Source organism: Mus musculus, chromosome 19 (assembly GCF_000001635.26).
Source record: "Mus musculus strain C57BL/6J chromosome 19, GRCm38.p6 C57BL/6J".
Lineage (NCBI taxonomy): Eukaryota > Metazoa > Chordata > Mammalia > Rodentia > Muridae > Mus > Mus musculus.
Genome location: NC_000085.6, coordinates 20,404,605 through 20,419,846, shown reverse-complemented (window position 1 = coordinate 20,419,846; position 15,242 = coordinate 20,404,605). Strand labels below are relative to the sequence as shown.

General features: G+C 37.1%; 1 long non-coding RNA gene across 1 annotated transcript in view; it reads right to left on the bottom strand.

Moving 5' to 3' along the window:
- The window catches only part of 1500015L24Rik (RIKEN cDNA 1500015L24 gene), a 17,498-nt gene extending 2,939 nt beyond the window's left edge, over positions 1-14,559 (bottom strand). The window contains exon 1 of the long non-coding RNA NR_045817.2: positions 14,497-14,559. This is a non-coding gene — a long non-coding RNA (RIKEN cDNA 1500015L24 gene). The remainder of the gene's footprint in view (positions 1-14,496) is intronic.
- Between the last annotated feature and the right edge of the window lie 683 nt (positions 14,560-15,242).

Sequence of the window (15,242 nt, the reverse complement as noted above, 5' to 3'; positions counted from 1 at the left end):
CTATCTTGCGACAAAACAATATACAGAACACCTCCAATGCTCATTTATGTCAATAAGACTTATTTATTAAAAATATTAAACTCTGACTTCATTTCATAAATATCTGGTAGAATCGATGCTTCATAATTAAAATCAAGTATACAGCACCCTGTAAAAGGAACTATTTACTGCTTTTATTCCTGAATCAATATAATTAATAAATACACCAAGAAGACATGGTTATGATTTAGAGTGTCAGCTATGTCCTTCGCATAGTAAGAAATGATACAATCACAATTGAACAATTAATGAGGTTAAAAATGATCTTAGAAAGTTATAATTTGGTAAAACAAGGAAATATTCTGCTATATCTTAGGAACAGAAACAGCAAAGAGTTTAGAGAGACAGTTGGTAGAATACTTTAGAAACAAGAAAGAAAGGGGCTATATGAATAGATCATCAAGTGAATTGTAGAATCATTGTATCTAGGGTAAACATTAGAATGAAATAGCTGTTTTTCACTGTATCTAGGGTACACATCAGAATGAATACTTGTTTTCTGGAAGTACTATGACCTTGAAGAAATCAGTGGTTGTTTTCTGTTATCTATAGAGTAGTTTTTCTAAAGGAGCTTTTGAGTCTTTCCATGACTTTAGTCACAGGAATGCCCTGGCACACTTGGAATGTCTTGCATTATTGAGTACTGCAAACAGTGCACAGTAAGGACAAAAGCTACAGGACATGGTGTTTTTCTCACCAAACATGCATTAGATTAGGGGCTTTTGCATTAGCATCTTGTTTCCCCCCCAAAGTCTGTGTAACAATTAATACATATGCTTCTCCATTGAATTTCAAGCTTCAGGTCATCAAGGTTGGACCTTCCTGCTGCCTGATGATCATACTTCACCCTGCAAGACCTTCTTTCTTTGATCATCCTGAGTAACTTAGAACACTGGCAATCAAAAACATATTTTAACATTCTATCAACTCCCCAGAACAGAGAGCAGGGTGGAATGTATCTGGCTTAAATTTGACTCACTGAGATAGACTTATGTTCTCACATAAAAAGGTAAAAAAGCAGGAGAAAAGTAAAAAAAAAAAACCAGGAGAAATGATGGTAGTTGCAAAGCAGAAGAGCAAATGAGAAATAAGAGTCTCTGACCTGCATTGTACATGGGTTTGCTCCATCCCTTCCCTTAGCTCCACACAGAGGACCATCATGGCGGCTTCAAGGAGGCTTATTATCATGACATTTTTATGTTCTGCATATATCTCAGAGCTGGCTGACCTCCCACCATAGATAAAGGACTTCTACATGCCACACCTGGGTGGGAGAAAATAATTTCTATGAAAATGTGGCATCAATTTCATAAACTGCTTCATGCACTGCAGGTCATCTTCCCACACAATGAAGGATGGTGTCTATGTAGTAGTGTGAAGAAGTCACTTCATAACAGCTTGGTCACAGCCCAGGTGCATGTTTTCTCCAATTCCATGTCCAGCAATTGTTGGTAACATGGCTGTGGAAATGATGGAAAACATGACAAGCAAGGACTTTTCCTGGCTCCGAGATCTGGCTTTGAAATATTTCCAACAGAGCATCAGACCTGCCATGGTATTTGTTTCCAACTGATTTCATCTATGGCTTAATTCTTTTATATATTTCTCCATCCTCCCTGTGGGTCAGCCTTTAAGTTTTTGATTGGTAACAGGTAAGATAGATAACTATATTTAACAAGCTCCCACCCTTTGAACTCATGGAACAAAGCTATTATTAGGCAGAGTAACAATAACAGCTACCAGCACTTTCCACAGTTGGGTTACTGGAATCTTGAGACATTTGGAGGTGGTGTCAGGCTCCTTTGTTCTCCAGAAATCATATCACAATTAAGCCACCATATTGCTGATAAGAAAAATAGCCTCCACATAAAGTAGATATATAGTCTCCTTGTTGTTCTGCCCTAAAAGATTTTAAGTATTAATGCATTCATATGGCCTGCAATTGATTATTGAGGTATGAATACTTTGGAAGTGAAAGTAGTGGCCCAGATATCAGTTCTTTCCTGAAGAACCCATAAGCTATAAAGACGGACAACGTAGGTATATAAGTCATAAAGCCAGATGTTAGAAGGTAAAGTCTGGTAAGGACTATTTAAAAGGTTGACATGGAGACAAAAGGTAGAAGTCTTCTTAACTGAGAGAATTATACAGAATGATATGGAGGATGGCATTTTGGATACTTAAAAGAATGGCCAACAAACTTCAAATTGGGATATAGGGTTTCTAAAGAAGTTGATAAGGAAGAACTAAAATTAGAGAGAGAAGTAGTTGCAGATGCAGGGTATGGTGGATCTTGAAGACTTTAAGTATGAACTAATTAAAGACATTTGATCACCAGTCTAAATGGACCAGAGTTATTCACTTAGGACATTCAATTTGGTGACCACACATGACATTAAGAGAGAAAACATTGCATTAATGAGGGGAAGATGACTGGGTGGTTATTAAAGCATGACAAGGTAAAACCAGTAAAATTTCAACCTACAGTAAGCCCAGTTCAAGCTCCAAGAGTGCTTTGAATGAGAAAGGTCTCTCATAATATTTGGAGTCTTGAAGGCTCATGTTTTGAAGTCAACTAGCAGGTGGTGCTGTTTTAGGTAGCTAAGGGACCCTTAGGACACGGAACCCTTAGGACACGGAACCTTTCTGGAGGAAACCATTACTAAGGGTGGGTTTTGGGAGCTTACAATCGTCCCCACTACCAACTTCCTCTCTGATTCCTGTATACATGTTGTCGTTTTCCAATTGTTTCTTGTTCCTGTTGTCTTGTTTCACTTACCATTATGGATGTTTCTTGAGGAACCTAAAGGACAAAATAAACTTTTTTCCTTAAGATATCTCTGGTCATGATATTTTTATCCCAATAACAGAAAAGCAACTGACACAAGAGGGGTCCAGCTAGTCATCATGGTTAACATTTTTTGATCTTTTACTAGGTAAAAAAAATGTGATAAGGATTCACAACAAGCTTACAGGGTAATGAGGAAGAAGTAAATTGGGTCATTCTGCTCCAAGGCAGAAAATATTAAAGGATGCCATTGATATAAAAGTGAGGCAGTTACTGAGATAATTACTGTCCTTTCTCTAAAAATAAATTTAAGTTTGTTGAAAAAAATTACATAAAGAAAATGGGAATACATAAGATCTCTGTGATTACTTATAAACTGATTAATAAAGTTTCTAATATTAAAATTAAATATTAAGCATAATATTAAAATTACCCCTGATGATTTGTTGCTATACTCATAGAGCATATCTTTCAATCCTCACCAGAGAAGTGTCTGTGTGCCATATATGGCACAACATTAATGTCATTATGTCTCCACATGTGCATCAGTCACATGCATACCTCACTAGAATATGAATACACATGAACACACACAGAGAAAAAAATTTCTAATTTTTAGAGTTTATACAAATGATTATTTTTTTAAGGAAAATGATTTGACACGACAAATGTGCTTCATCATCTTTTTAAGGATATCAGGAATGACAGAGAGTGGGACTGTAGCTTATAATAAAGAATTGGATGTGCTTTCAGTACATGAGGCAGAGGAAGGAGAATTACCCAGACTGGAGAGCCATCCTGGACTACGTAGTGAGTTTCATGGCAGCCTGAGCTACAGAGTAAAATCTCTCAACAAAACAAATAAATAACACTAACAACAACAAAAAATTAAACCAAATAAGTAAGAATAGTATGTGTTCTAATTCACTTCCTGATTGGTCATGTGTACAAAGCAATTTTGAATTAAATGTGTGAATAAGCTTTATGCTGTTTGATTTTTGCCTGAAGATAGAAAACTATAGTATCTGTATCTTCCTTGTGTCATCTAATTGTGATTTATCACTCCTGTCTAATAAAACTAATTTGATTCTTAATAGAGGAAAGGTATATAAACATTTAACATACTCTTTTATCTACACATAGCTTATGTCTATTCATAAGTGCTATTGTCACTTCTGTTTTATAGATAATTTATTTAAGGTTGTCCAACAAATAGAGAAATCATGACTTTAAAGTCATTGTTGTCTTATCTTTTCTTTACAAATATCAAACCAATAAAGACATCACCACTATAAAGGTGGGAATAGAAACTGCTGTTCAGTACAGAGAAAATAACTAGCTATTGATCATATAGGTGACCGGGGCCTGGGAGTAGGACCTTGAGTGACTTTTCTTAGTGACAGAACTCCACTGATTTCCCATAAGTCACTCTGCTATTCTGAGATGAAGAACAAGGATGAGGCTAAACCTAACCTTTTTGGTTTGGTCTGATCTAAAGAGACCCAACAAAGAGGATAGCACACATGAAAATACAAGTAAGTATAAATGAGAAGATATCAAAATATATGTTGACATTTTGTTTGTTATATTGGCTCATCATTTGTCCAATTGTATAAACAATAAGAGAGTGTTATTTCTTCTTTCTTAGAAAGAATCTATAATTTATTCCACTTTTTCCTGAACTTGTTCATGAGAGGCAGACTGAGTTTATAAGTTAATATTATAGGCTTGTATCTAGCTTTTAAGTTCAGAACACTGGGTTTTGTTTCTGTAAAGAGAATTACTTGTTTTATTCTTTAAAATATATATTATCAAATGAGAGTCTGCTGTCTTAATAGGGCTATACACGCTAGCCAGAATTGGGGTTGAGTAGAACTTTTGTGAAATTAGCTTCAGAATTTTCCATATTTAAATAAAAATTTTCATGAGATATTTAAATATTTATTCCACATCTGAAAAGCTGTTGAAGTGTGTGTAAAGTATTTTCCATTCATTGGATGTAAGTGCTACCTCCAAATAGATTGTTCTTGTAGATAATCCATTCACTCTTTAAATAAATGTTTTCATGGAAATCACATTAAAAGGAGCCTCGGCTTACACGACAATAGCACTAGCAACTTTATGTTCATTCTTATGCCTGACAAAATAGCAACAACAGTAACCCAGTCAACTGAATTTGTAAATATTTACACAAGGTCTGACTAATTTGGAAAAAAATTACTTCTATATCCCATTTCTCATTTTCTTTTGCTTTCTACAGTGAAACTCCATCTTCAAATTTTATTTCTTATATATTAATGACTAACTGACCATTCTGATGTTTTTCACTAAGCACATAAGGAAGACATTTAGTATAATAATTTGTCAGTTAAGGATCAATAGTAAGTCACTCCTTCTTGTAGGCAATGGATATGTCAGACCATAATCTCAGGCAAAGATGCAATTGTACAGAGCTCTCATAATTACTGATTAAGATCAACATTAACCCTACATTGTATAACAGCATACCATTTCAGTAAGATGTTGCATTCATCATCTTTGCAAACAATAAACAATAAAGTCATATACAACCAGATGGTATTATTGGCTTTTCATGGAGCCAAAGTGGTCTTGCCATTTACGTGGTCAGCCCATTTGTTCCACCAGCAGTCTATCCTCAAACTTGGATATAAATTTTATTTTTATGATTATGATTTTAAGTCCTGGTGTGTCTGCATAAGAAATCAGAATTTGGGGCTGGAGAGATGGCTCATCAGTTAATGGAACTGGCTGCTCTTCCAGAGGTTCTAAGTTCAATTCTCAGTAACCACATGGTAGCTCACAGTGATCTATAATGTGATCTGATGCCCTCTTCCAGCATGCAGGTATATAAATGGATAGAGTACTCATACCTAAAAATAAATAAATTTAAAAAGGTAAAAGGAAATCAGAATTTAACGGTTGGATCTCTGGCCAGCCTGAGCCTGGTGAGCGTGGCTCTGGTCAGCCTTGCCCTTCTCTCCCATTCCCCCTGCCTTACTGAAGGCCTCTGGATTACATTCCTAAAGCGGTCCCTCAGGATCTATTTCTTTGTTTGACTACTTCCTCCTCCTGAGGCTGGCTGCTGGATCCAGCTGATGGAGAGTTGAGGTCTAAAAATTGAGGGTCCCCTTTGTCTCACTTGGTTAATGTGCCCAATTAGGAAAGGACACGTTCTCCTAGCATGGGATTTCCCCTAGTACCTTTGTAAGCTGCCATTTTAACTGTGTGCCCTGTCTGTCTCTATATACCCAGAGGCTGTCCTTTGTCCCACTTTAGTACAAATAACTCTTTGTTTGCTTCCCTTTTTCCTTGTCCTCTATCTTTTTTCCTTGTGTCAGATTCCCTGCCTTCTGGCCCTCTGGGGCAAATAAATCTCCTCTGGGCTGAGAACTTGGGGTCTTGAGCAGATACTTCTCTTTTCATTAATAATACTAAAGTAAACATCATGTCATCACAGAAGCACAAAGCAGAGATGCCCATGCAGAGACAAAGTCAGAAATTAGATGCATCTATAGACAGAAGACTGTAAAAGCGAGGCAAGGGGTAACAAAATATACACAAGAAAAGGGACAGATTCACCTTCACAGCCTAGAGGGAGAGACCCAGTCAAATCAATGTTTGGGAACTTCCTGACTCTAAAGGTGATTAATTACATTTCTGTCCTTTCTATCATGACATCTATTGTCCTTTCTTTCTTAATGCTAAGAAGCCTGGTGAATGACCCAAATGAAATGGATCATCTCCTTGTGGTTCTTAAACAATCTTTAGGAAATGATCACAGAAGCAGATGATTTCGCAGTTCGATAGCAATATATTTCCACTTTTAAAGACAAATAAACTCTCAGAAATGTCCTTAAATGGACTGCAGAGATGGCTCAGTGTTTAAAAGCAGTAGTTCTTGCAAAGGACCCAGGTTTGGTTCCCAGATCCACAGGATGTCTCACAAGAATCTGTCATTCCATTTCCAGAAGATACAGCGCTCACTCTCTTGCTATTGTAACAAATTACCTTACAAGGTAATGTAAGGAAGCGAGGATGTAAGGTTTATTTTGGCTCAGAGTTTACACGTATGACCCATCATGGAGGGAATGTTGTGGTGGTAGGAACTTGAGTGGCCAGTCATATTGCAACCACAGTCAAGAAGCAGAGAAAAATGACAATGGGTAATCATCTCTCTTTCTCCTTTTTATGAAGTCCAGTAGTTTAGCTCTGGCATGATGGGTCTTCCCATCTAAATTAATCCATCTGAAAAAAAAACCCAGATAGATCCAGAGGCTTGTCTCCCATCTAGTTAATATAAAGAGTCACATTGGCCTTGTGATGAGGTCCCAAGTGTAGCTCAACTAATTTAAGCTTGTTCCCCTACTAGCTAACAAATAAATGAGACTCCAGCAATGGTTATCTTATTGGGCTTTGACAGTGAATGGGGAGGCAATCCCTAATCTACTCTTCTAACTGCTAACCCAGCTACCTCCCCAGAGGTGAGCCCTAGATACTTGCTGTTTCTCCTGCTCCATCTCCCTTCATGGCGGTTTCCTCTCTCTATCTCTCCTTTTGCAACCAGGTCACTCCAAATGCACCTACCTTCTCCTCCTTCCAGTAATTGGCTGTTGTTAATTTTATTTAACAAATAGTTTTAAACCAAAGAACAAGGTTTGCACAAGGGTATGGAATTTAGCCTTATAATACATAGCAATAGATCAAACCTCAACACCCAAGCCTTTCTGAAATAAGGGACTGATACTAACTAACAGGGTTTGGTTATTGCAAAATGTTGCCTTTTGCAGAAGAAGGAAATTGACACAAGGGCACATTTGTCAATAACAAACTGGATGAGGGTGTAAAAGTGAGAAGAATCAAAGACAGTATTTAGGTACATCTGTACTTTTTACAGTGAAAAGATAGGTTCAACTCACAATTAAATGGTAGAACTTATTCTAAAACATCATACAAGTATATGAGAGCTTAATGTTTCTTGTTAGAATGGCGTTTGTTGCTCAAGGAATAGAACTACAGGAGTGAATCATTACGACTGAATGAGAATCATAGGTGTGCTTGCTTAAGAAGGGCAGCCCACTGCCTTCTCCTCATCACCTGCTCCTATAGGAGGGACTTGATAGGAGAATGACCTTCTCTGGCATGGTAAGTGTGCCAGTGCTTCAACTCAGTTGGAATACTTGGAAGATAATATTTATTCTCTTTTAATTCCTCTCCTCTCTCCCTTTTTGTTCCATAACTAGGATGAAGACTTGACATGCATCAGAGAAGTACAAAATGGAATTACTGCCCAAGTGAGCTTCGAGACATAATTAATGTATAGCAAAGAGAATCGTAACTCCATGTCTGAGAGTAGATCTTGATTGTGTTAGACAGAGTTGAGGGTTGAGAATGGTGAAAGATGAGTGTATTAAGTAAGAATTTGTCAGGAAGGAATCCTCAGCCCATGACTGAAAGCTCCCTGGCAAGGGTACAGGGAAGAGTTCTATCTGGTTTGGATGCTTACCATAAGCTTGGGCCTGGGGAAAGGGAAGTCATGCATTAAATTAAGTAGACATGACAGAAATGCTTTGGCGGAATTTTGATCAAGAGCTCAAAGACCCAGAGAAGCAAACTGCATGCTGGAGTTTTTCTGTTATGTAACAGCAGCTGACTGTTAACTGGAGGGATTTGAGCTCACGCTTACCTCTAAGCTGGCCAGGACCAAGCTAGGATTGAGAGTGCTATTCTTGAGCACGAGGGTCAAGGCCCTGCTTACAAGAAATGTGTACAGCAGAGATTTCAGTACATACAACTTTACATATTTCACATTGAACTTAACATTTTAAACTTAAACTCAGCACTTACACTGGAAACAGTCTATGCAAATTTTCCTTCTCAGTTTTGGAATACTCTGGAATTCTACTTTCATATGAATGATAATTTATATGTTAGATTTCAAAAAAGGATCCTTATGTGGTCCCCAATTTTGGTTAGTTACCCTTCTCTATACAGCTTTCTAGCTTACCTACTGCCTAGTTTTGAGTGGTTGTTTTAATTTATGTCTAAAGAAGTAAGTTTTCCCAAATAGTCCCCTAGACCCTTGCAAATAAGATTAATATCTTATGCCTCAGAATTTGTTGAGGCATTCTATGCCTAACAAATTATTTATTAGAATTTTCCATCTATTATTTTAATATTTCCGTTTATTAAGTGTGACATACCTGTGCTTATCATTGTTAATTGCAATGTAAACATTACAACACTCATACATCAGCTCTTTAATTGGCTGAATCACTTTAAATCCTTGAGATAAGCTTAATTAGATAGTAGATTTACTATGGAATGATAAACTGGAATGTGTAAACACACATTAATAAAGCCAGTTGTTTGCTCTGCAGCCTGAAAATTAAGTTATCAATATCAGATAAGTGAAAAGAAAAAACGGTCTGTTCAATAAAATACACTCTTGAAATTTAGGCTCTTGTGCAGTAATTTTGTCATCTATTTCTTTACAATGTCTAACAAAGCACTGTTGCCATCAGAGGGCCCTTCCATAACTTACCACACCAAACTGGAAAATGCGATTATGTGTTTCATAAGGATATTATCAACATGTCTAACCCAGCTAGACTTGAAAGACTGTTGAGATCGTGTACCAGATAACAGAATTTATTGCAGCATACTGTAGTTCTCATAAGCGTAGATAAATGGAACGTGTGTGTGTGTGTGTGTGTGTGTGTGTGTGTGTACACAAGTGTGTGTGCCAGCATGTGCACATGCCTGCATGTGCCTCTATACTCATCACACATGTGGAATTTTCAAGAACAGAAACTTGTGTGCAAACAATCAAAGTGGATATGCTGTTAGCAAAAAGATGGCTTTAAATTTCTGAGTGTTCCAACCAAATGATTTCATTTGAAGAGTGATATAATAACTTCAAAGAAATACTTAATTTTAGTTCGTTGACTAAATCAGGCCACCTCTCCTTTGACTGGCCCTGACTTCCGGTTTCTTCTGACATTTGCTATTACTTGGAGGTTGGAACGAAGCCACTAACTTCACTTTCTCACTCAAGCAAGCTTCCTGGCTTGACAATGGAGCCCTTACTAAATGGTCAGTATAGCTTTTAAAGTGTTTCATCCGCTTTGGAATTCCAGGATCTGAGAGCAAACAGAATATGGTGCTTCTGCTTTGGGTGTTCCTGCTTTTGAAACCCCAAGTCGTGTTGTATAATTATTTCTATGTTAACCACACAGGAAGTGCCTTGGCAGTTTAGACCCAGAGGAAACACTCATGGGGCACTGCAGATCTTCCAGGCACCAGTGTTAACACACCTCACTTACAGAATCCCAAGCTGTTGTCTCTCTTGCTTTCTTCACCTTAGCAGTGACATTTCTGATCTTACACCATCTTTGGCAATTTTTTCTGATACTTTTGTTTTTATTTCTGTCTGTTTTCATAAGGACAGGCCTTTCATTCCTGTTTTATAACATAGATTGTTTGACCCTCTCTGTAGCCAGCTTCAATATCCATAGGTTTGGCCAACTATGAATAAAAATATTTAGAAACTGAAAACTGTATCTGTTCTGAACATGTTGAGAATTCTTTATGATTATTTCCTGAGAAATGCAGTACATAACACTTATTTACTTCACATTTACATTCTGTGATACATTGTAACTAAACTAGAGGAGTGTGTGTGTGTGTGTGTGTGTGTGCCTGTGTGTTGTGTGTGAGTTTAGTGTGTGTGTGTGCACATTTGTGTGTATGTGTGGTGTGTGTGCACATTTGTGTGTGTGTGTGTGGTGTGTGTGTAGTGTGTGTGTGTGTGTGTGTGTGTGTGTGTGTGTGTGTGTGTGTGTGTGTTGGGGGATGGTCTATGTCTGCTTAACAAACATATATACAGGATCTGTGGATGCTTTGATAATGATATCTGTAGGAGTCCTAGAATCATTTTTTGTTTGTTTGTTTTTCGTTTTTGTTTGTTTTGTTTGTTTTTTGTTTTTGTTTTTTTCAAGACAGGGTTTCTCTGTGTAGCCCTGGCTGTCCTGGAACTCACTCTGTAGACCAGGCTGGCCTCAAACTCAGAAATCTGCCTGCCTCTGCCTCCCAAGTGGAATCGATTCTTCATAGATATCAAGAATGACTATCATTTTCTGTCAACAAAATGTTATGTATTTTCCAGGTGCGGGGTAGTAGCTTATACCAAAATTTAGAAATGGAATAAGAAATAATTCACTTTTTTGCCTGTTTATTGAAGTGTAATCTAATCTTTCATGAAGGGCCAAGCTCTTAAAAGGGAAATTAGATTATATGTCTACCCTTTTCCTCTTGGGTCATATGACTTCAAAAGCACAGAATGAGGTTCAGAGACACTGATGAAAGAAGAAACCCCCTGCCCCATATCAATCTCTTTCTCAAATAAGTTCATCTTCATTATTCAAAATCCAAAACGATAAAATAAGCATGTATGTATGTGTATGCTGAAAACTAGATTGTAACTTTTTAAATGAATATTCTTTTGGTTTATTCTTGCTTTTATTTAATATCTTGAATTAGAGTGTAATCTTAAAAATACAATATGGCTTAGCGTTTTTTGTACTGGACTTCCAGCAATGTTAGATCCTAGCTAAATGAGCTAATTTCTGTCGGTAAAGGAGTAAGGGGTAGATAAGGCATCCCATTTGCTTTAAACTCTTTGACCAAATCATAAACAGTACAGTACCAATAATCAATGTGTTTCCCTGATGAGCATTTGTGATTCATTCTGGACACAGCACATCATCTCAAAGTTTACTTTTCTTAAGATATTCAAGACAGTGACCAACAAGTATTTTTCTGTTTGAGTTTGTGTGATATATATCTGACTCTGCTGATGACTATGGCCACACCCTGATGAGCCAATGGTAACAGGACGCACCTTCTGTACCCAGAAGGTGTTCCGCCTCTTTCTCACCAAAGCAGACTTTAGTGTTTGTGACACCTGAGTTAGTTGGCTACAATACAGCTATGTATTCTCACAGACTGTACTTTCAGACTGAAACTCCTTACATTTCCACATATGTTCCACTATATACTCAGAGACCAGTCACTTCACTGGTACTGGGTGCATACTTTATATTACAAGACAGATTTACTGGAACATTTCTCCATTAATAATTGCAACTTTGCTGAGATAGAAGCTAGTGACCACAGCTAGGGAGTACAAGGTATCTACAATATCATTTTTTATTTCACATCATTTGAAGCTAATGAATGCAGAGATTTTCTTCTTATTTTTCTTTCCCCTACTAACTTCTTAAGGAGAAATACTATGGTTACTCATTTTAAACCTCAATTCCTATAGTTTAAAAAGCAAAATCTATTAAAATTGGCTTTGGAACTATCAGTTTCTAATCTAATATTATGTGGGAAACTTTGAAAGTTAATTTTATTTCATTTTTAGCAATTACCAAGGCCTTAAGTTGGAATTCTTAATACGGCCTCAGTACTAAGTTACTATGCTATTTTTCTTGATATTAAAAAAATACCCAGGGACTTTCTAAATTTCTATAAATTAATAAAATAGTAATTCTAATCAGTATTGTCATTAATTATTTAATATATATTTCAAGCACAGTGTGGCTTGGTGTTTATTTAGGAGTTTATTGCATTTGGTCCTGTTCTAAAACATGAGATTTAAGTCAACCATAATGTCTTTCTCTACATCGCTTTAACTCATGCTTCAGTATTTTTCTGAATAGTCTGTTCTAAAGATGAGATAATGGCATTTCTATTACATTTGTTCCTAGCATCAGTGATTACATATCACTGTTCTCTGGAATTCATTAACTAGTTGGACACACACACACACACACACACCGATTTGCGAATACAGTCAGTGAATTTATTATTAAAGCATTTATGCAGAATTGGTGACTTCAACAAACACAACCAAAGAAATAGTGAATTATGATATTTTACCTAACAGCTCTATGGTAAAAGGAATTAAACAGCTTCAGAAATTAATTTGAAATATAAGAAAAGTTGTATTTTAAAACGACAGAGTGCAAGAACATTCTCGACAGAGACGCTTTCCCCAAATGGACAAAAAAGTAGGTGTACTTGAGGCCTGTGCATTCCTTGTATTGTTTCATTGTCAGAACACAGAAAAGAACACACTGTTGCTATGTCATCATTGCTAATGCTTTGTTTCAGCTGTCAGGCATGAAAAATCACAGAGAGGTGGAAAAGTTTTCAAAAGAAAAGAGAGAAACGTTTGAAAATCATGAACACGCTGTGAATGGTTAACCCAGAAGAGCTGGTTTGTCCAGAACTGTAAAGAAAACTGAGTGCCTTAGAAGCACACTGCTAAGATTTTCCATACCGTCCTAAAGAGGGGATCAAAGTGCATGCCTGTGGTTTCATGTACTGTAAGAATGTGTTTGTAGGTACAGGAGTGTCCATGAGCTATTTCCCAGGTAGCTGTGTTTATGTTCATAGTCACTAAAGCCTTCTTACCTGGGTCTAGGTTTTTTGTTTTATACAAAGCTCTTTTCACCATGATGTTGTACATTTGAGTATCTCAGTTCAGGTTGGCAACACGGTAAAGAATGCTGACCTCAAAAGTAGAACTGGATGCCAGTCACGACACTCTTCTATGCCAGTAACTAACTTCAGCTCCAATTTGAGATGCACACAGCAGTTTTGTTCTATGCCCTGCCATTCCTAGTTGCATAATCATGAGGATGAAATAAATGCCTGTTAGAGACTTTATAGGCAAGAGTATGTAAAATATATTGGGTGCCTACCTAACTTTGGACTGATACTGCAGAGGGAATTTTATTTCTTTAGCTACAGCTTAAAAGACATGGTAGTGACATGTTTGAGGAGGAAATGCTAGGCTGGCAGCTATGACTCCGTCTTTAGTGTCATTAAAATGCAGCAGCTCAAGAGTCACGTGGTTAGAAGATACATTTCCAAGTGATCAAGGCGAGCCTACACTGCCACAGTGACAGAATTCTTGGCAAAAAGACATTTTATCTATACCACCAAATAAGCATAGATTACAAATTCACACATTATAGTCAAAGACGAAAATAATTTTAAATGCTCCTTGTTTGAGTTCTCTTATAAATATAACGAATTGTTAGCAAATAATTCACCTTCTCACAAGTACAGTTTTGATATTCTACTTTGTTTGAATATACACCATGATTAGGTGTACTTTCTGAGTCAATACTTGCCTTCTCATTCTTGGAGTTATTATACAGTATTGATCAGCAGAGTGTCAATAAAGCATCCATGCAAGAGCCAATGAAGAAAGGATATGGGATAGCTATGTCCTGTGATGGAGATTTAATGATGTGCCTTCTACTCCAGTATGCTTAAACTGCTTTCAATTAAATGTTGATAAACTTCATTTGCTGAAATATATATAATAAATTCTGAGCCACTACTATCTAAAAACCTTAGTGTGGGATGAATAATAATGGCATACATTTATACGTATACACTCGCTTCCACAAGTTCATCTGCTCCACAGCAACACAGAGCCAATTCAGTTTTATAATGTACAAGAACAAACCTTATTATACAGGGTAAAACGTACCTATTCTAGAGAATGGTGGGTCACAGAGAGTGTGATAGTTGTTCACAGCCTGACATTTATAGGAACAAGCTGGACTTACTTGGTATTCATGTGTCCCTTTTAGAGAAGGTCATCCTTGCCTGGGATCTCAGCATTCGTGAGTGTACACCAGAGGGTGAGATCTGCTCAGTTTCTGTCTCAAACCACAAAGAATGCAGCTAGTCAACCAAACACAAACACTAACCCATTATTCCCTTGCCACCTGTCCATCCTGGCACAATGCCATGTAGCTTTCCATGAGTTTCAGAATCATGGGTACAGAAAGATTGTTGATTGATGGGAGATGGAGCCAGAGCATTGAAGAAACAGAGAGAGATAGTTCAAGTCTCGGTGGCGTTTGCTCGCCACTCATTTGATTTCAAACAGCTTGACACTAACCCCAAGTATCGATTCAGAAACCTGACCAAGCCAGGAAGGTATTCAAGAGTGGTACCTTTCTCCTTGATATCTTAGTTCTTCACGAGCTCTACTATCTCCAGTCAGCCTTTTCTTGTAATTATACCCAGAGTTATTTATTTTTACTTTTAATGAGGTCATTCTCTACCCCATTTGGTCACTACTAAGGTTGTTTAAATAACATGTCTACAGCAGGTTATTAACTAGAAAGTCAACCTTCATCTTTGTCATCAGATCACTAACAGTGAGGGATTTAATTTTCAAAGAGGAAAAACAAAAGAGGGGGAAGAATGTTAGAATGCAGAAACCAAAACTCCAATGGATTGCACAGATAAATGTTTTCATATCTGTTGCTTAATCATGGGATTTAGATTGTACTATGGGACTGCT